This window comes from Panicum virgatum, chromosome 9N (assembly GCF_016808335.1).
Source record: "Panicum virgatum strain AP13 chromosome 9N, P.virgatum_v5, whole genome shotgun sequence".
NCBI lineage: Eukaryota > Viridiplantae > Streptophyta > Magnoliopsida > Poales > Poaceae > Panicum > Panicum virgatum.
The window spans coordinates 78,924,457-78,945,516 of NC_053153.1; the positions used below are offsets into that span (position 1 = coordinate 78,924,457).

At 50.3% G+C, this 21,060-nt stretch overlaps 1 pseudogene; it reads left to right on the top strand.

Moving 5' to 3' along the window:
- The first annotated feature begins 7,119 nt into the window (after positions 1–7,119).
- Positions 7,120–10,509, top strand: LOC120689391 (annotated as a pseudogene).
- Positions 10,510–21,060: the final 10,551 nt, after the last annotated feature.

Genomic DNA, 21,060 nt, shown 5'->3' on the forward strand with positions numbered 1-21,060 from the left:
AACGCCCATGCCATTGAAGCACCAAATGAGAACAATGAGGCTGAAAACTGCGAAGAGCCTGAGAAGCTAGGGGGTGTATCCCCGGCGGAACACACGAAGAAGGTTCCCTTGTGCGAAGATGTGCCCGACTGAATGGTGATCATCGGGAAAGGGCTTGAAGAGGCCGAAGAGGCTAGGCTTATACAGTTTCTCCGCAACAATCAAGATGTGTTTGCTTGGTCCTCTTTGGATCTGCGAGGGGTCAGTTGAGAAGTCATCGAGCATGAGCTCAGGGTGAATTCGAAGGCGAAACCTGTGAAGCAGGGCCAAAGATCAATGTCCGAAGAAAGGCAGAAAGCGGCTCAGGCTGAGGTACAAAAGTTGCTCGACGCGGGCGTCATCCGCGAGGTACAATACCCAGAATGGCTAGCAAATGTTGTAATGGTACCGAAGAAGAATGGGAAGTGGCAAATGTGTATTGACTTCACAATCTTGAATAAGGCGTGCCCGAAGGACGAATACCCACTGCCGCGAATTGACACCTTGGTCGATGCAGCAGCTTGCTCGGAGATGCTCAGTATGTTGGACTATTTTTCAGGTTATCACCAGATATTCATGAACAAGACAGATGAAGAGAAGACCAGTTTCACCACCCCTTTCAGGACATATTGCTACGTGAGAATGCCGGAGGGCCTCCACAATGCAGGATGCACTTTCAATAGAATGATCAAGAAGGTACTGGGAGATCAACTGGGAAGGAATGTCTCCGCGTATGTTGACGATGTTGTTGTCCGAAGCAAGAGGAAGGAGGACCATATCCAAGATCTTCGCGAAACATTCGCGAACCTTCGCCACCATGGCTTGAAGCTGGACCCGGAGAAGTGCATTTTCGGAGTCCGAAGAGGAAAATTATTGGAATGCATGATAACAGAAAGGGGAATAGAGGCAAATCCGGAGAAGATAGAAGCGATCAGGCGGATGAAGCCGCCGACTACTAGAAAAGGGGAACAAAAGTTAACAGGCAGGTTGGCTTCGCTTAATCGATTCATATCAAAATCAGCTGAGAAGTGCCTACCATTTTTCAAGGCGCTGAAATGCTTAGGCAACTTCGAATGGGGTGAAGAACAGGCGATGGCCTTCGAAGACCTCAAACAGTATATCGAGAAGTTGGCGGTTATGTCCAGCCCTTCGGAGAAGGTGGAGTTATTGTTATACATATCCGCATCAGGCGCAGCCGTCAGTGCCGCTCTCGTCGAAGAGCGCATGGTCGAAGGGGCATTAACCCAAATGCCCATATACTTCATCTCCGAAGCCCTAAACGGGTCAAAGTTGCTATACTCAGAAATGGAAAAGATGGCGTATGCGGTGGTCATGGCTTCACGCAAGCTTCGTTACTACTTCCAGAGCCACAAAATCAAGGTTCCAACCTCTTTCCCACTTCGGGACATGTTTGAGAACAGAGAAGCCTCCGGCAGAATAGGCAAATGGGCTACGCAACTAGCCGAGCACACCATTGACTTCGTCTCTAGATCAGCAATCAAGTCACAGGTCTTGGCAGATTTCATCACAGACTGGACACCAGTCGCAACCTCACAAGAGCAGCCGAAGATAGAAGCAATATGGCAACTTGAGTGTGATGGGGCCTACTAGAGAGATGGAGCAGGGGCTTCGGCAGTTCTTACAGCACCCTCAGGTACACAGCTGAAGTACGCAGTCAGGCTTGACTTCACCGGGTGCACAAACAATGTAGCAGAATACGAAGGCCTTCTCTTGGGTCTCCGCAAAGCAAGAGCACTGGGAGCACGAAGATTGACTATCAGATCCGATTCAGAGTTGATCATAGGTCAAATAAACAAATCCAACAGGGCTCTCAAGCCAGAGCTGGCAAAGTACCTGGCAGCGGTGCGAAGCATGGAGAAACACTTCCTCGGGTTTAGTATCCGTAGTTTCTCCAGAACGAAAAATAAGCAAGCTGATCAACTGGCAAAGGCAGCAGCGCAGTTCGATCCATTACCGCCAGATGTCTTCTTCGAAACATTAAAGCAGGCCTTCGTAAATTGTATCGAAGAACCAGCCAAGTTCATCAATGCCATAACCAGCGAAGACTGGAGGGCCGCCATAATGGCCTATCTTCGCGGACACTTTGTCCCGGAGGATGAGAAGGAAAAAAAGAATGGCACTTCGGGCCAGAAACTACAGAATCAGAGGCAAAGAGTTATACCGAGGGGAGTCTGCGCACCACTCTTAAGGTGCATCTCACGCGAAGAGGGCAAACAGTAGCTTGAAGAGATACATGCAGGAATGTGCTCTTCGCACATCGCAACGAGGGCTCTGGTCGGCAAAGCTTTCCGTGAAGGGTTTTATTGGCCATCGGCTGTGGCAGATGCTCACGAGGTGGTTCGCACGTGCCCAAATTGTCAAAAGCATGCCCCCTACAGAAAATTCCCACCCGACGAGGTGCAGTTACTGCCTCCGGTGTGGCCCCTCGCGCGATGGGGCATTGATATTGTTGGACCATTGCCCACGGCTCCAGGAAACTACAAGTACGCCGCTGTAGCGGTGGAATACTTCTCCAAATGGGTCGAAGCCAAAGCACTCAGGGACATAACAGCAGGAGCCCTGCAAAAATTCTTCTGGCAGAACATTGTCTGTCGCTTCGGGGTCCCGAAGGAGGTCACAGTGGACAATGGCAAGCAGTTCGACTGTACAACTTTCAGACAATTCACCACACAGCTTGGCACCAACTTATGCTTCGCATCGGTCTACCACCCGCAGTCCAATGGCGTGGTGGAAAGGGCCAATGGCATCATCTTCGCAGGCATCAAGAAAAACATCACTGAGCTGCCGAAGGGGACATGGGTGGACGAACTGCCGAGGGTTGTGTGGTCTCATAACACAACAGAGTCCAGGACCACAAAGTTCACACCATTCAAGCTTCTATATGGCGAAGAAGCCGTAACACCCGAGGAAATAAAACTCAAATCTTGGAGAACAGCCGAAGGGGCAGAAAACATCGAAGAAGACATCAAGCCCTCAATTGACACAATCGAAGCTAGCAAGATACATGCAGCAATCAACTTGGGAAAATATCAAGAGGAAACACGAAGATGGAGGAACAAGAAAGTGAAGCCCAGGAACATAAGAGAGGGCGACTTGGTGCTTCGAAGAATACCGAAGGCCAAGCAAAAAGGCAAGATGTACAGCAAGTGGGAAGGCCCATTTATCATTGTATCGACGGCAAGGCCAGAGGCCTGCAGGCTCCGCACGCTAGAAGGCACCGAAGACCCATACTCATGGAACAAGGACATGCTACAAAGATACTATGCGTAGGAAGTGTGTAAAAGCCACCGGAGGGGAATAACCGAAGGGGCTTGTAGAATAATTTTTTTCCTTTTTCCTCGTCAATTAGCACAATGTACCAAAGGGCCCGTACTCTTTTCCTCACGGGGGAAGCTTTCGAGTGTCCACTCGGGTGCCGAAGGTGTGAGGTTTTTAATGAGGCGGAACCCTATGTAACCCTTTGTGAAATATAAACAAAGCCCCCGCAAAAAGTCTCAAGAAACGAGCGCGCTGCAAAGGCGCCAAAGCTTCTATCCCTCTTCGTCAAGGCGAAGAAGGGAGTCATCAGCGCGAAAAGCAAGCCGTTAACGCTTGAAAGAAGTGAGCACGAGGAGAAAACCCGATGGAGGGCTTCGCTCCCCTTAGCTCCGCTTCCGAAAAAATTAACAAAATCCCGTCGCTGGAGCGACGGGTGGAAAGTCATGTCGCAGGAAAGCCGAAGGTTAGGCACGAACCTCTCCGACTAATGAGCCGAAGGTCCCCTAACAAAATCCCGTCACTGGAGCGACGGGTGGAAAGTCCTGTCGCGCCAAAGCCGAAGGCTAGGCATGAACCTCTCCGGCTAATGAGCCGACGGTCCCCTAACAAAATCCCGTCGCTGGAGCGACGGGTGGAAAGTCCTGTCGCACGAAAGCCGAAGGCTAGGCACGAACCTCTCCGGCTAATGAGCCGAAGGTCCCCTAACAAAATCCTGTCGCTGGAGCGACGGGTGGAAAGTCCTGTCGCACGAAAACCGAAGGCTAGACACAAACCTCCCCGACTAATGAGCCGAAGGTCCCTAATCAAATCGTCGGACAGGCAAAAGCATGTTCCTCGGTCATCATCCCCGAAAGTCGAGCGAGGGGGTGGCACTTCGCAAAACAAGACACGCACGACGCCGGTGAAGATGAACAAACAACAAGGCGCATGTAACCTCTCCCGCGCATAGGGGGGCGGCGCTTCGGAAAACACATTTGTGCACAGTCGAAGGTTAAATGCCAAACAAAACGATAAATTACAAGGTACATGTTTGTTACATCGTGAAGATACACTTCGCGCGAAGGCACGAAGAAATAAATTACAAGATACATGTTCGTCACACAGTGAAGATACACCTCGCGCGAAAGCACGAAGAAATAAGTTACATAGTCACATCTGAGGCATCTTCCTCGAAGACTAGGCGGTCCACCTCTGATATTATGCCTCGGACCGCCACATCTATTATCTCTTCGGCCGTCCGTCGAAGAAACCCTTCGAAGTTGTCCCCTGAAACCGAGGGCAACGCACATCAACTAGAGCTCTCGACGAAGATGCCTTTGTGTCGATACATAGAGTCGTGAGGCGATAGAGGCTCTTCGTCCACTGGCTCCGGCTTCGGCTCGCGGAGACCAGCCGGAGAACTATACGGCCTATCGGTATCAAGAATCCGTTTTATTTCACGACGAAGCCTGCGGTTAGCAAGGATCTTCGCGTGTTTCGCCGGATCACGCTGAAAATCGGCAAAAAACGCTTCGTCGCAGTGTTCCGTAGGTCATACAGGCGCGCCCTATTCGCCCAAAATGCTTCAAACGAAACCGAAGGATAACGAATATGGAACTTCGTCCAGGACGCACCAGCGACATAAAAGTTCCCTCGATTCAACCGGTGAGGAATAACGTCTTCGGTCACCTGCGCAGGGGCCAACGCAGGGTCCTGCGCAGGCACCAAAGGTGTTAGAGTTCAAATATAATTATTACAATCAAGGTCCTATACAACAGCCTACAGCGACCCTCGCACCTCGCCAGCCAGAGGACAGGAAGAGGACGCCCTTGTCTGGTCTTCGAGCCCCAGGGCTAAGTCAGCACCGCTGCGCCCGTTGTCGCCGTTCGTACCCTCGCTGCCAGGTCCTTCTTCGGCGGTCACAGCTTCATGGAGAATGGGCTCCGCAATGGCGTCAGCCTTCGACTGGAGCTGAAAGATTCCAATTCAGAAGTCAGCAAGTTCTCCGTTTAAAAATAACAACAATAAATAAATGAAAATCACCTGGTTCTTCATCCGCTCGACCTCGCGCTGTACAAGGGCACGATCTTCACCTTTGAAGAAGCGTTCCATGAAGCAGACGACGATGTTCTTCGCCAAAGATGGGAGCGCATCCGGATTAACAGTGTCTTCGCCCGGCCAGCGGAAGGAGGGGTCGCAAAGGGAACGATGTTGAGCCTTCGTCACAATGCTAGCCTGCCCAGCTTCAGAGGGGAAAAGGCTGTACATGGCGGCGCTGAGAGTACGGACGGCGACCATGGCACTGATGTCTTCGTGAAAATGAGCCCCGGCATCCAGCATGGCGACGCAGGCTCGAAGCCACTGAAAAAAGGAGCCCAGGCCAACTGTGTCGGTGCCCTCCGGAAACATATCCGGAGCCACAAGCCCGTACCGAGCGAGGAGGTCAGGCATCTCTTCCTGCAGCTTCTCCGACCCAGTCTTTATAGCATCCTTGAAAGTGTGAAGCCGTTGTTGCATTGTATCTCGGCGCTTCGCAGCATCTTCAGCAAGTAATTTTGCGGCCCTCGCGGCGTCCTTGGCTTTCACCGCTCGATCGGCAGACTCGAGCAACTCTGTGGTGAGGGTAGCTTTCTCCTCGGCAGATCTGGCGAGGTGCGTCTGGAGCTCAGCTTTCTCTTTCTCCAGAGAGGCTACCTTCGCCTCCAGGTCGGCAACAACAGTTTTTGAATTGTCTTCGGCGGCCAGTTGCCGGGCAGCACAGCGCGCAGCCACGAAGGCCTTCAGCGACAAATCTTGTGCACTCTCCAGGATGTTGTTCAGCCCGCTCCCCATCAAGTCTTTTTCCATAAGGGGAAAGCAGAAGGAGTCGCCTGCTGTGGCCAGAAGCCCACGTTCGCGGTCCCGGCTCTCAAAACGAAGAGATTTGACGATATTCCCGCCGAGACGCACAGCGGTGGGCTTCGCACCGAGCTCCACAGCAGTAGCTTCAGGATCATCATCACGGACAAAGAAGCTAATGCTGTCCGACGAGCTGGATGAACTTTCGCTGCCGCTCTTCTTCACATCGGAGGACGATGCGGTCTTCCGGGATAAGGATGCAGCTTCGCCTTTTTTCCCGAAAGACACTTCGGCCTCTTGGCCCGTGATAGGGGCTACGCAAGGGGACGAAGAGCGGTGGGGGGAGTTGGCCACGATGTTGACCTCCTCGACGTGCCCCTCATCTTCGCTCTCCTGGGCAGTGCTAAACTCGAGATCCAGGGCGGGACGGACCGCCCTCAGAGGCACCGCCACTTGTGGAATGTCTAGAGGCGTCGCCTCCGGAGGAGGACGATTGCTGTCCGCGCTTCCGCCATCCTCGGATTAACTCTTCCTCTGTAGAGGAGATTGCTGCAGGATGGTGTCGAGCAGCCGACTTTTCTTTCTCGGCTCCGCGGACGAAGAAGCCTTCTTTCGCTTTGCTTTCTCAAGAGCCTTCGCTTTCTCTGGGCTGCCATGACCTTCGGCAAGCTTCAACTCTGCCGATCGAGGAGGTGCCGAGAGGCCCAACGCATGGAACACCCGGTTCCATCGAGTCCCGCCAAGATGGCCGGCGAGGGCTTTATACTCATCCTTCGACACTGACCCAACCATCTCATCGGCCTGGCTCTCGATGACAGCTGGGTCCACCCCTGCATCACCGAGGAAGCAAGAAGTGTAAGCAAAGACACGAAGCATGCACCTCCATAACGAGTGTTCGAAAACTCACGGTCGGTCCGAAGGTTGAAGACGGTCGTGAAGTCAGGCACCGGAATACCCTCGATCCAGATGTCTTCGGCTAACCAAGTGGAGATGGTCCAGCCGGCCATGACGGGAAAACAGCCACCGGCGCTTCGGGACGCCGACGGCGTCCACAGGGTCGAAGCCGCGCCCCTAACGAAGATCGGGACGAGGCTCCGAGGGGCTACTGTTGGGGTCACCACCTTCGGTCAGATCACCGGAGGTACGCGAAGACAAGGAGTCAAGGATGAGCCGACGCCGACAGCCAGCATAAGATGACCCGTCTTCGCACGTCTTCGGGCCAGGAAGCGAAGACGAGGCACCCGGAACACTGAAGCCGACGCCAGGAGCAATCGCGGAGGTGTTCTGTCTTCGCTGTTCAACGATCAAGAAGACGGAGAGGGGCGAAGACTTGGTGACACGTCTCGTGGAGTACTTAGCAATGGGTCCAGGAGCTTCGTCGGATACGGCGAAGATGCCGGGGTGGGCATGGGTCCCGCTGCTGAGCTGTGGCGCACTAAAATTGTAACGGGCAAATTATGCTCGCGTCTAGGAATATTCCAAGAATATTACTGTTGTAGGGGTGCAGTAGAGTAATTGTACATTGAAGGTGTAACGTCACCTATAAATACCATGTATAATGTTCATTGATGGGACAGATCTTGGAGAGAACATTTACTACTCGTTTTCCAGGCCGTTCATTACTGTTGCTGTGTTCGTCCGTTCCGGAGACACCCCACCAACACCTGACGTGTGGGCTTATTGCTGAGTCAGCATGGTGATGTGGCGACTGGATCCAGCGTGACGGTCAAAACCAGTCAAAACAGAGCAAAACTAGCTCAGTGGTCATGTTTAACCGGTTTACACAGTTCCATGGTCAAAGATTCCTGGTTTCACAGTTCGATGGTCGAAAACAAACCCACTCAATAGTTCGATGGCTAAAAATGGACTTTTTCCAAAAAAAATAACTAGCAGTCCTATTTGTAAAGCCATCTCCATTGGGTCCAAAAATTGCAGGTGTCGTCTATAAAAAGGTACCCGGCCCAAAAAGGTACCCGGCCCAGCTCTCGCTGACAGCATGGATCTCAATGGTAGGAGGAATACAGTCAGCAGTTTTCACAGTGTTTATGCAGCACAAGCTAGAAGATTGGCATTGTGTACACGGTATCTAGCAATATATCCAACCTTCCAAACAAAATGGGTTACCATTCCTGTGTTTACAGTGTGCACGAACTGTTGTTCTTCAGGGAATCGCCTGCACTGGCTTCACAATCTTCATTCAGCTATGGCGCAACAAGAAGAAAGGCCCCGTATCTATTATCTTATTATTTGACCAACAAACGGAGTCTCCACGTTCGCTCTCAAGGTCTACAAATTCCCACGTTAATCAAAGAAGAATAGAAAAATAAAAATTACCCACCACTACCATTATGATAAATTTAGTCTAAAATACCTCTGTGGCTAATTAAAAATCACCCACCAATGACATTAAAAATTAAATATATATACTATTAATAAAAACTAAAGATAACAATAATTAATGAAAATAAAACAAAATAATAATAATAATAATAATAATATGCATAATATTATTAAAGCTCAACAAATCAAATTGTTATTATAGGTAGATCTTATTTGAATTGTTTTAATCAGCAATAAGACATACTTTACGATAATGAACATGGTGATGTATGGTAAAAAAAATAATATAATCTTTAAGTAGGGATACAATAACATGCAATTTTTTGAATTTTCAATACTAGCCGCGCAAGTGCTCGGGCTAAGAAAAGTTAAAATTACCCACTACTGCCATTACAAAAAAATTAGCCTAAAATACCCATATACATATTTATAAATTGCCCACAAATGCCATTAAAATATATTTTATTTATAAATATGAATATATTCATCGTTTTGCATTCAATCTACATATCGTGCATACCTATAGAATAGGTCTAGAAATTCACACGTTAATCGGAGAAAAAAAAGAAAAGTTAAAATTACCCATCATTGCCATTACGAAAAAATTAGCCTAAAATACACATATACATATTTATAAATTATCCACCAGTGACATTAAAATATATTTTTATTTACAAATATAAATATATTCATCGTTTTGCATATCAAGCTACATATCGTGCATACCTATAGAATACTAACTCCCCAAGCAATTAACTTATTTTACCACACGTATATCTTATTATATTACCAAAATCACAAATGCACCTTCACGATTATATTATTATTAGTCAAAATAAACAAGATAATTCTAGGCTTTGCACTATATTAGACTACCACCCTTCAAAGGTTTGTTGCTGACACTGCTACAAGATACTACCGTACCTCACAATTAACGCCACAAGCTCAAAAAAAATTAACACCACAAGTAGATCAGGAACCAGAACAATATCGATCAGACCATGATTAGTATAGTAAACTCATCAGGCTTGAACATGAACATAGGTTGCTGAAGTTTTGAACGGAATCTTGTGTTCTGCACTATGGAGATTTGTTGGCTTCCAAAAAACAAGAAATTTGGATCGATTGTTCTCAACAGAAACTAGGCGTGGAAGCATGGCGTCGTGCAACAAATGACAGAATTAAACATAGTAGTAACAGACGACCAAGAACATCTTAAAGTAGGGAAGCTAGCAAAAGAACAACTGAGTCACTTGAATTGAGCAGTGGGCAGCATTACTGTAAGGGCTGGTAGATAAGAAACATATTACTACTACTACAGCAAATGGTTGTAGATAAGATCGATGAGATAGGCAGTCGTGACAGGATTAAGGTTGTGCTTGCCATGCGGCCACACCACTGACAAAGAGAGATGTAGGTAAAAGGAGGCAGCACTGCACTAGCAACTGAGAAGCACACTTGATTACTGAAGCAATTAGCATGTGATGAGAAAGATTTAAGCTTATGAATAATAATTAGATAAAAAATACAAAATATATTTAGAATATTAATACTAGCCGCGCAAGTGCGCAGATCACTTCACTAGTTTTTTACGATGTTCAATCCCCTCTTAGCAATCATGGTGGCCGTCCTAGCCTACTTCGTCTTTGGTGAAAATCTGTATCTTGGAAGGTATGAGATGCATGAAGTTACACCTGAAATCAGCTGCTCTCCCTTTTCATGGATTCTAATCTTCTGTCCATGATTATATACATTAATGTTCTAGTTGATCTGCAGCATAATCGGAGGGGTGCTTGCAATTCTGGGCCTTTACATGTTGTTGTGGGGCAAGGAAAAAGATCAGGAACACAAAGAGATCAAAGAGGAGTCTGAGTTGGACTGTGAGAAGCAGGTGAAGGTAGACAGTATTACTTCAGGCTGAACCGACTCTCAAGCACCAGAGACGGTGAATTGAAGCAAAGCATAGCTTGCTGAAAACTAAATGCCTGATGTCGTTTCATCCACCTATGCTTTGATTCAATTCACCGTCATCGCAAGTACTGTATGCGACACGGCAACGACCGGGACAAACAAACATCTGTCACATTTTGTCCCAGGGGCACACCAAATTCTATAACAGTGAAGTGAGCATACCAGTTTTGTAAACAGTAAGAAGCAAGAACACTATGGGATGTTTTGGAACCTGCACTGCTTCACAACTTGTGCAGTTGTGCGTGCAATTAGCGACTCATTATTGACCCTTATGATGTCAAGTCATGATAGAGGACTGCTCTCTCTCTCTCTCTCTCTCTCTCTCTCTCTCTCTCTCTCTCTCTCTCTCTCTCTCTCTCTGAGGGGCATCCAGGCCACTGTCCTTGACGACATGGCCGTCTGACTCCAGTTCTCTTCTGGTGCGCCAGCGAAGCTGAGCAGTTCGCTCAACTCCGTTTCTCCAATCCTCTGACGGAAGTAAGGAACACGAATCCTTGCTGCTTCGGCGCCTCTCGCAGGCATCTTTCGGGGTAACCGGTGAAGAAATAGAGCCCCCTGACCTAGAACCAGTTCCCCGCCCGGAACACCCGCGGCGGGGCGCAAGGCGGCGCCGGGAACAGAAGGGAAGGTCGCGGTCATTTTGCAGATGGGTTCCTAATTTTGGATAGTGACGTTGGTCGTCGCTGGCATCCGCTGGGAGCTTCGTCATACTTAGCACGGCATGATGGTTCGCGTGTTCCGGCCCGAGACCGTCGTGAACGCGCGGTTCAACGGCCACCTCCAGCGCCGGCCACGCTAGGGGGCAGCTCGCGCTCTGCTCGCCCTGGCAATGTGTGCGTGCTCACTGCTCACGGTGACGAACCACGCCGGCAACATGCGCAAAGATCATGGTGACGAACTGGGCGCAAGCCAGCGGCGGACGCCCGCCGCCAGGCGCCAGGTCGCACTGGACGAAGCTCCCGCACCGCGCGTTGCGCAGGCGAACGGCAGCCCAGCGCGCGAGGACCGTGGAGACCTGGCGCGGCCTGCAACTACTCACGTCGATCCTGGCCGCAGGAGGCTGATCGAACGATCAGGAAAGGCCAAGAGGTGGACGGTATTTCATTTACCGTCCACCCCCGGACGGGAAATCAAATACCGACCACCCCAGAGTTCCGCATCCCTCGGTCGCACGCAGCTCATAGAGGCGCCGACGGGCGTGGTTCTCGTTCTGCTTCTCCGGCGATCGGAGCTACATGTTCCCGCACTCTTCAGGGCTGTAGGGCTCGCCAGTGGCGTCGCCGGGGAGCCCCTGCCCGCCTAACAGGTCCATGCCGCCCGGCGTGGCGTGCCACCGGCTCATGCATGTGCGTGGCGTGCGTGGCGCGGGACGCTTCAGCTCTGCGACGGCGAAATGGAGCTCTTCGACGAGGCCGCCGGAGTGACGGTAGCGGCCGTCTGGCGCTGTCCGTGTTCGCAGCACGGGACGCTCGATCTCCCCCGACGATGCATGGCAACGGACTCTTCGACGAGGCCGCTTAATCACGTCGTCTGAGTTGAAACAAGCGCTCTGCTTACTTTGATGCTTCATTCACATTGTACATTAGCTTGGATAGAACCATGTTCCGTGGTACAGAGTCACCACCGTGTTCAGTGGAGGTACTGGTGAAAACCCTGAACAATCTGCACATTTTAGACTAAATCATGCTTATCTCACTAACTTCCTGCATGTGCAATTCTAGTTCTAGGTTTACCTGCAGCAGTCCTTTGGAGATTATCTCTGTCAATTGATAGGCATTCAGTATTCTCTGACCATAAAATTGTGCCATTTTTACATTTTACGGCAGCTCTGAAAGGAAGTCTAAAAAAAGAGACTCAGAAAGAACAATGCCACAACCACTAGTGTGCCGCTGGCGCAGATGCATATGCATCGTGCGCGCCGGCGGTGTGCCGCTGCGCCCAGCGGCCGGCCAGACGAGAAACAGAACGGGGGAGGGGGATTGCTAATTCTCGAGTGCGCGCTAGCAGCGAAACTAACAATCGATTTTCCGACAAGTCACTTTCCCTTTCCAGTAAACAAAACATTCCTTTTTGGCTTCTCACTTTTTCCTCCCACGTGCGTGAGTCCTACCATGTATCAACAGCTTTTTATTCCCCCTTCATGCTTGACCGGAAATCCAAAACCACAATCACGTGGTACAGGGCTTCGTGGTGTGCAACGGCACAGCCGGTGACACAGCTATCCGACCCACGTTCGGTCACAGCCAGGCATTGTGCTTAGAAATTGTATGACGAACTTATATGTAAAAAGTTATCCGACAAGTCTTCCTAGTTACATAGTAGAAAACTTTCCAAAACTTATGGAGCATTTTCTAGCATTTTGGAGCATTTTTCACGATACATATAAAAGTTATAACCTATTATCTTTTATGAATGTTGTTTCGAGAATTTTATGTATAACTTGTTCACAATGTACACACATACAAAAATGATATAACACAAAAATTATTGAATGAAAAGCGAAATGAAAAAAAAGAAGGAAAAAAGCTCGTGGGCGCCGCAATTTTGGGGCTGCCCAGCAGACCGGCACCCGCACGTGGTTGTAGGCTCGCGCTGTGCGCCAGGTGAATGCGCCGCACGCCGCGCCTGCGGAACTGCGTGGGCCACGTGGGAGTAGTGGACGCAACTCAGACACGGCGGAAAACTGAGCGCTGCAACGCTTGCTGACGCGCGCGTGCCCAATTGGATTCGCGACGAGAATGGAGTCGCGACAAGCAGCGTAGGGGTCCGTGTCTGCGCCGTTGAGGGGAGGGGGGCATTTTGGGCCCACAACTAGGCATGGAGGAGGGGGAGCGGAGTAGTGGGCTATTTGACGTATTTGAGCCCAAAACAATTAGGAAGCCTATTTTGTGATGTTATTTTCTTTTTTATATACATATACATGTAATATACTATGTATATTATTTTTTTCCAAAAAATTTGGGTATTCAAAATTTTTGGGTATTCAGCATGAATACACATGGGGCCCACCCGGCGCCTCATCTCCTCCGCCTCTGCCACCTACTCACCATCCTTCGTGTCGTTCCCTCCTTCACATCCTCACCCTCCTCCACGTCGCCACCCTCCTCCTCCTTCTCCGCAGGCAGCCCGGCGGATTGAGCAGCCCTGGGGGTCAGCGTGGCGACAGGAGGGAAGGAGAGGGGGTCGGCGGCGCGAGACAAGGGCGTGGCAGGGGCAACTTCGAGCTCTGTCACGCCGGGGATAGGGTCGGGCGAGGCCGGCCAGATACGACTCCTCCGTCGCGCCCTGTAGGGGCCCCTGGCCAGCGGCCTTGAGCTCTGCCGTGCCGAGGAGCGGGTGGGGCGAGGCCGGTCAGATCCGACTCCTCCGCCGTGCTCGGCATGGCCCCCTCTCGGGTGGCCTCGAGCTCCGCCACGTCGAGGAGAAGGCGGGGCAAGGCAAGCAGGGCCCACGCCGCTCCCTCCTCTTTTCCCCCTCCCTCGCCTGCCTGCAGGGTCCGCCGGCGCTTGTCCTGCCCGCGGTGGCCAGCGGCGCTTATCGGTCTTGAGGGGCATCCGCGGTGGGCAGTTGCTCCGGTCGCGAGGTTGAGCTGGCGCGGGGCGTAGCGGACGTCCTAGGAAGCCACTGGAAATAGCGCGGATGGACGTCCATACACGTGGTAAGCGTAGCGGTTCCTTGATCGTGATGCAGAGTGAAAAACACTATACCCATCCTACAGGAGACGGTACCAAAAGGGATAGAGGCCCAGTGACAGCCTAACCTAAACATACAATCATGCTGTTTCCAGATATATTTGTACTATCACTCCTAGGGTAAAAACATGTATCATATATTATCTTATTATTTAGCCAACAAATGGAGCCTCCATGTTCGCTCTCAAGGCTTAGAAATTCTCACGCTAATTGGAAAAAAATAGAAAAATAAAAATTACCCACCACTGCCATTATGATAAAAATTAGCATAAAATACCCATGTGCCTAATTAAAAATCACCCACCAATGCCATTATGAAAAATTAAATATAAAATACCATTTAGCTATGTGTTAATTACAAACATATATTATTAATAAAAACTAAAGCTAACAACAATAAATCAAAATAAAATGAAAATAAGAATAATTATATGCATAATATTATTAAAACTCAACAAATCACATTATTATTATATGTAAATCATATTTGAATTGTTTTAACCAACAATAAGACATAATTTACGATAATAAACATGATGATGTATGGTAAAAAAAATAGTATAACCTTTAAGTAAGGATACAACGACATGTAAATTTTTGAATTTTTAATACTAGCCGCGCAAATGCGCGGGCTATACGTCTAGTTTTTAAAACAAAAGAAAGAAAGAGAAACGAAACTTACATGAACCCGTCACTGTAAGAGAAGTTAGAAGCCGACCTTCTCTTGATGCTGCAGGGTGAGCTTAACTCTTAACAAACGCTGCACAACGCTTAACTCTTAACTCTTAAAAATTTGGCTTCTTCGACGGGGGCACAACTTCTTTGCAGGTGAACACGGACTGCGCTTCGACGACCACCATCGCGGCGCCCAGCCCGAAGGGTGGCACTTCGGGACACCGACGACGTCCATAGGGTCGAAGCCGCGCCCCTAACGAAGATCAGGACGAGGCTCCGAGGGGCTACTGTTGGGGTCACCACCTTCGGTCAGATCGCCGGAGGTACGCGAAGACAAGGAGTCAAGGATGAGCCGACGCCGACAGCCAGCATAAGGTGACCCGTCTTCGCGCGTCTTCGGGCCAAGAAGCGAAGACGAGGCACCCGGAACACGGAAGCCGACGCCAGGAGCAATCACGGAGGTGTTCCGTCTTCGCTGTTCCACGATCAGGAAGACGGAGAGGGCGAAAACTTGGTGACACGTCTCGTGGAGTACTTAGCAACGAGTCCAGGAGCTTCCTCGGATACGGCGAAGATGCCGGGGTCGGCGTGGGTCCCGCTGTTGAGCTGTGGCGCACTCAAATTGTAACGGGCAAATTATGCTCGCGTCTAGGAATATTCCAAGAATATTACCGTTGTAGGGGTGCAGTAGAGTAATTGTACATTGAAGGTGTAACGTCACCTATAAATACCTTGTATAATGTTCATTGATGGGACAGATCTAGGAGAGAACATTTACTACTCGTTTTCCGGGCCGTTCATTACTGTTGCTGTGTTCGTCCGTTCCGGAGACACCCCCCACCAACAGTTTGGCGCCCACCCGTTGGTTCGATACACCACATGGCGGCGAAGAAGAAGAGAGGGACCACCGGAGCCACTTCGGAGGACACGACGACGATGACGACAACACCCTCGCAGGGCGAAGCAGCAGCAACACAGGCAAACGGGGCTAGCAGCGACGGCGTCTCCGTCGATGCCCTCGCAGATGGCCAGCTTGAAGTCAACCTTCTCGACATCGGCGTCACAGCCGAAGACATCGCGGCGATGCGTCGTATCGACGCTCGCATCGAAGAGGCACGAAGGGTTCAGCAGTAGGCCTTGGAAGCTGGACCTTCGGAGCCACAAGTGACGACAAGGGCAAAGCGGAAGCAGACCATGCTCACCGAAGCAGAGCGTCAAGAGCAGTACAACAAGTTGAGGGAAGAGGAGCTTCGCTGCAAGGCGATGCTGGAGAAGCTCCGTGCCAGATGCTACAGCTGGAGCAATTGCAGGCTCCACCAAAACCACCGCAGAGGGATGTAGTCAGGGCCAACCCACGACATCAAGAACCACCGAGGTCCCGCCCGAAGTTCGTGCCGATCGAAGAGATCTCTGACCACTCTGAGTCAGACGGCGATGAGTGTTACCGAAGAAGCCATCACAGGATATCACCATTGTCCGAAGAACTGGAGGAGGTACAGTGGCCTCACCGTCTAAACCCAGCAATATTGCCCCAGTTCGATGGAGAGTCAGATCCCGAAGAGTTCCTCCTCAAGTATGAAGCCACCATCGAAGCATCAGGAGGAGGCACCGCATGTAAGGCGAAGGCGCTCGTCCTCACATTAAAGGGCTTGGCGCAGCGCTGGTATGCAAATATCCCACCGGGAACCATTCTGTCTTGGAAGTAGCTTCGCCTTGAGTTATGTTCAAGCTTCCGCGCCGTAAGGCCCGACGAAGTCACATCTTGCGATTTTCACGATCTAAGGCAAGGAAGCATGACCTTGCAAGAATATCTCCAGAGTGTCATGAAGCTTCGCGCAAAAGCACCCAATGTTGCCGACCAAAGCATCATCGATTCGGTGGTGAAGGGGGTCAATCTGGGACCATGCGGGGAATACATATCCCGGCGTAAGCCGAAGACAGTCACGAAGCTGTTCGAGATAATGCAAGAATATTGCATATCTGACCGGGCGAAGAGGAGAAGGCTCGAGGAGAAGAACGAGCAGAAGAAATCGCGAAGCAGCGAGACGTCCCATTCAAAACCATGGCACGCCGATGAGCCCAGGCAGAAAAGAACAGTGAACAATGTGACCGAAGAAGGACCCCGAGAGCACAGACACCATCACAAGGGCAAAGGCGAGAGGGACTGGCACGAAGAAAGATCCAACCGCGATGATCGTCACCATTGCGAAGATCGACAAAACAAAGGCCGAAGGGACTGCGGTGGTCAAAGGGAGAAAATTCCATTCTGTTTCTTCCACGGCAAAGATAAAGGCCACTGGACAAATGAGTGCCCTTTCGCCATTGAAAGGAAAGAGGAGTTTGATCGGCAGAATTCCCAACCAGCAAAACCAGTCAATCATACCTCGCAGCTACCGCCTCAGTCTTCGACAACGCCAAATACTTGGGCTCCTACACCAATTTGGCCGGTGTCGTACCCGGTTTTCAAATATAACCCACTACCGTATGCACCACCTCCGCAACAATCAATTCCAACGCTACCACCTCCGCAGTACAGTCAGATATGATCCAGAAGCTCAACACCACTGTCTTGTGACACAACAAATCTACCTCCACCTCCAAAACTTGAGCCGGGGCAGATCCCCGAGCGAGCAATCGACACACCTTCAGGCAGCAGGGTCAACATCATCAATGCCATCTCCGGAGGATCCAACGAACCAGTTCATGAGACGAAGAAGCAGCGGAAAGAATATTTCAGAACAGCCTCCCATGTCAGCGAGGGCAGATGCTTCCGGACAACTTGGTCGCATGTCCCAATAACCTTCACGCAGGCAGATCTTCGGCTGCAGCACTACCCACATAATGACCCCCTCGTCATAAGGGTGAACATTGGCAAGAATTCAGTGCACTTTGCGGGGAATGATGTAGGGAGAATCTTGGTGGACAATGGGAGTTCAGCAGATATCCTCGTATGGCAGTGCTTCGTCAAAATGGGGTTTACCGAAGCAGCGCTGAAGAAGTCACAGTATCCACTCATTGGGTTCGGAGGCAAGAGGATCGAAGCTCTTGGAAAGATAGAGCTCAACGTAACGTTTGGCGACGGTGCAGCACAGAGAACTGAAGTAATTACCTTTGATGTGGTCGACATCAACTATCCCTACAACGCTATCTTCGGCCACAACACCTTGGTCAGATTCGCAATAGTAATCCATCAGTCGTACCTATGCATGAAGCTACCCACGGCCGGAGGAATTATCACTGTCTTCGGCAACCAAGAAGAAGCAAGAAGGTGCGAGGACAACGCATCCACCTCAGACAAGAACGTCCATGCCATTGAAGCACCAAATGAGAACAATGAGGCTGAAAACTGCGAAGAGCCTGAGAAGCTAGGGGGTGTATCCCCGGCGGAACACACGAAGAAGGTTCCCTTGTGCGAAGATGTGCCCGACCGAATGGTGATCATCGGGAAAGGGCTTGAAAAGGCCGAAGAGGTCAGGCTTATACAGTTTCTCCACAACAATCAAGATGTGTTTGCTTGGTCCTCTTCGGATCTGCGAGGGGTCAGTCGAGAAGTCATCGAGCATGAGCTCAGGGTGAATCCGAAGGCGAAACCTGTGAAGCAGGGCCAAAGATCAATGTCCGAAGAAAGGCAGAAAGCGGCTCAGGCTGAGGTACAAAAGTTGCTCGACGCGGGCGTCATCCGCGAGGTACAATACCCAGAATGGCTAGCAAATGTTGTAATGGTACCGAAGAAGAATGGGAAGTGGCGAATGTGTATTGACTTCACAATCTTGAATAAGGCGTGCTCGAAGGACGAATACCCACTGCCGCGAATTGACACCTTGGTCGATGCAGCAGCTTGCTCGGAGATGCTCAGTATGTTGGACTATTTTTCGGGTTATCACCAGATATTCATGAACAAGACAGATGAAGAGAAGACCAGTTTCACCACCCCTTTCAGGACATATTGCTACGTGAGAATGCCGGAGGGCCTCCACAATGCAGGATGCACTTTCAATAGAATGATCAAGAAGGTACTGGGAGATCAACTGGGAAGGAATGTCTCCGCGTATGTTGACGATGTTGTTGTCCGAAGCAAGAGGAAGGAGGACCATATCCAAGATCTTCACGAAACATTCGCGAACCTTCGCCGCCATGGCTTGAAGCTGAACCCGGAGAAGTGCGTTTTCGGAGTCCGAAGAGGAAAATTATTGGGATGCATGATAACAGAAAGGGGAATAGAGGCAAATCCGGAGAAGATAGAAGCGATCAGGCGGATGAAGCCGCCGACTACTAGAAAGGGCGTACAAAAGTTAACAGGCAGGTTGGCTTCGCTTAATCGATTCATATCAAAATCAGCTGAGAAGTGCCTACCATTTTTCAAGGCGCTGAAATGCTTAGGCAACTTCGAATGGGGTGAAGAACAGGCGATGGCCTACGAAGACCTCAAACAGTATATCGAGAAGTTGGCGGTTATGTCTAGCCCTTCGGAGAAGGCGGAGTCATTGTTATACATATCCACATCAGGCGCAGCCGTCAATGCCGCTCTCGTCGAAGAGCGCATGGTCGAAGGGGCATTAACCCAAACGCCCATATACTTCGTCTCCGAAGCCCTAAACGGGTCAAAGTTGCTATACTCAGAAATGGAGAAGATGGCGTATGCGGTGGTCATGGCATCACACAAGCTTCGTTACTACTTCCAGAGCCACAAAATCAAGGTTCCAACCTCTTTCCCACTTCGGGACATGTTTGAGAACAGAGAAGCCTCCGGCAGAATAGGCAAATGGGCTACGCAACTAGCCGAGCACACCATTGACTTCGTGTCTAGATCAGCAATCAAGTCACAGGTCTTGGCAGATTTCATCGCAGACTGGACACCAGTCGCACCCTCGCAAGAGCAGCCGAAGATAGAAGCAATATGACAACTTGAGTGTGATGGGGCCTACCAGAGAGACGGAGCAGGGGCTTCGGCAGTTCTTACAGCACCCTTAGGTACACAGCTGAAGTACGCAGTCAGGCTTGACTTCACCGGGTGCACAAACAATGTAGCAGAATACGAAGGCCTTCTCTTGGGTCTCCGCAAAGCAAGAGCACTAGGAGCACGAAGATTGACTATCAGATCCGATTCAGAGTTGATCACAGGTCAAATAAACAAATCCAACAGGGCTCTCAAGCCAGAGCTGGCGAAGTACCTGGCAGCGGTGCGAAGCATGGAGAAACACTTCCTCGGGTTTAGTATCCGTAGTTTCTCTAGAATGAAAAATAAGCAAGCTGATCAACTGGCAAAGGCAGCAGCGCAGTTCGATCCATTACCGCCAGATGTCTTCTTCGAAACACTAAAGCAGGCCTCCGTAAATTGTACCGATGAACCAGGCAAGTTCATCAATGCCATAACCAGCGAAGACTGGAGGGCCGCCATAATGGCCTATCTTCGCGGACACTTTGTCCCGGAGGATGAGAAGGAAAAAAAAAAGAATGGCACTTCGGGCTAGAAACTACAGAATCATAGGCAAAGAGTTATATACCGAGGGGGAGTCTGCGCACCACTCTTAAGGTGCATCTCACGCGAAGAGGGCAAACAACTGCTTGAAGAGATACATGCAGGGATGTGCTCTTCGCACATCGCAACGAGGGCTCTGGTCGGCAAAGCTTTCCGTGAAGGGTTTTATTAGCCATCGGCTGTGGCAGATGCTCACGAGGTGGTTCGCACGTGCCCAAATTGTCAAAAGCATGCCCCCTACAGCAAATTCCCACCCGACGAGGTGCAGTTACTGCCTCCGGTGTGGCCCCTCGCGCGATGGGGCATTGATATTGTTGGACCATTGCCCACGGCTCCAGGAAACTACATGTACGCCGCTGTAGCGGTGGAATAATTCTCCAAATGGGTCGAAGCCAAAGCACTCAGGGACATAACAGCTGGAGCCCTGCAAAAATTCTTCTGGCAGAACATTGTCTGTCACTTCGGGGTCCCGAAGGAGGTCACAGTGGACAATGGCAAGCAGTTCGACTGTACAACTTTCAGACAATTCACCACACAGCTTGGCACCAACTTATGCTTCGCATCGGTCTACCACCCGCAGTCCAACGGCGCGGTGGAAAGGGCCAATGGCATCATCTTCACAGGCATCAAGAAAAACATCACTGAGCTGCCGAAGGGGAAATGGGTGGACGAACTGCCGAGGGTCGTGTGGTCTCATAACACAACAGAGTCCAGGACCACAAAGTTCACACCATTCAAGCTTCTATATGGCGAAGGAGCCGTAACACCCGAGGAAATAAAACTCAAATC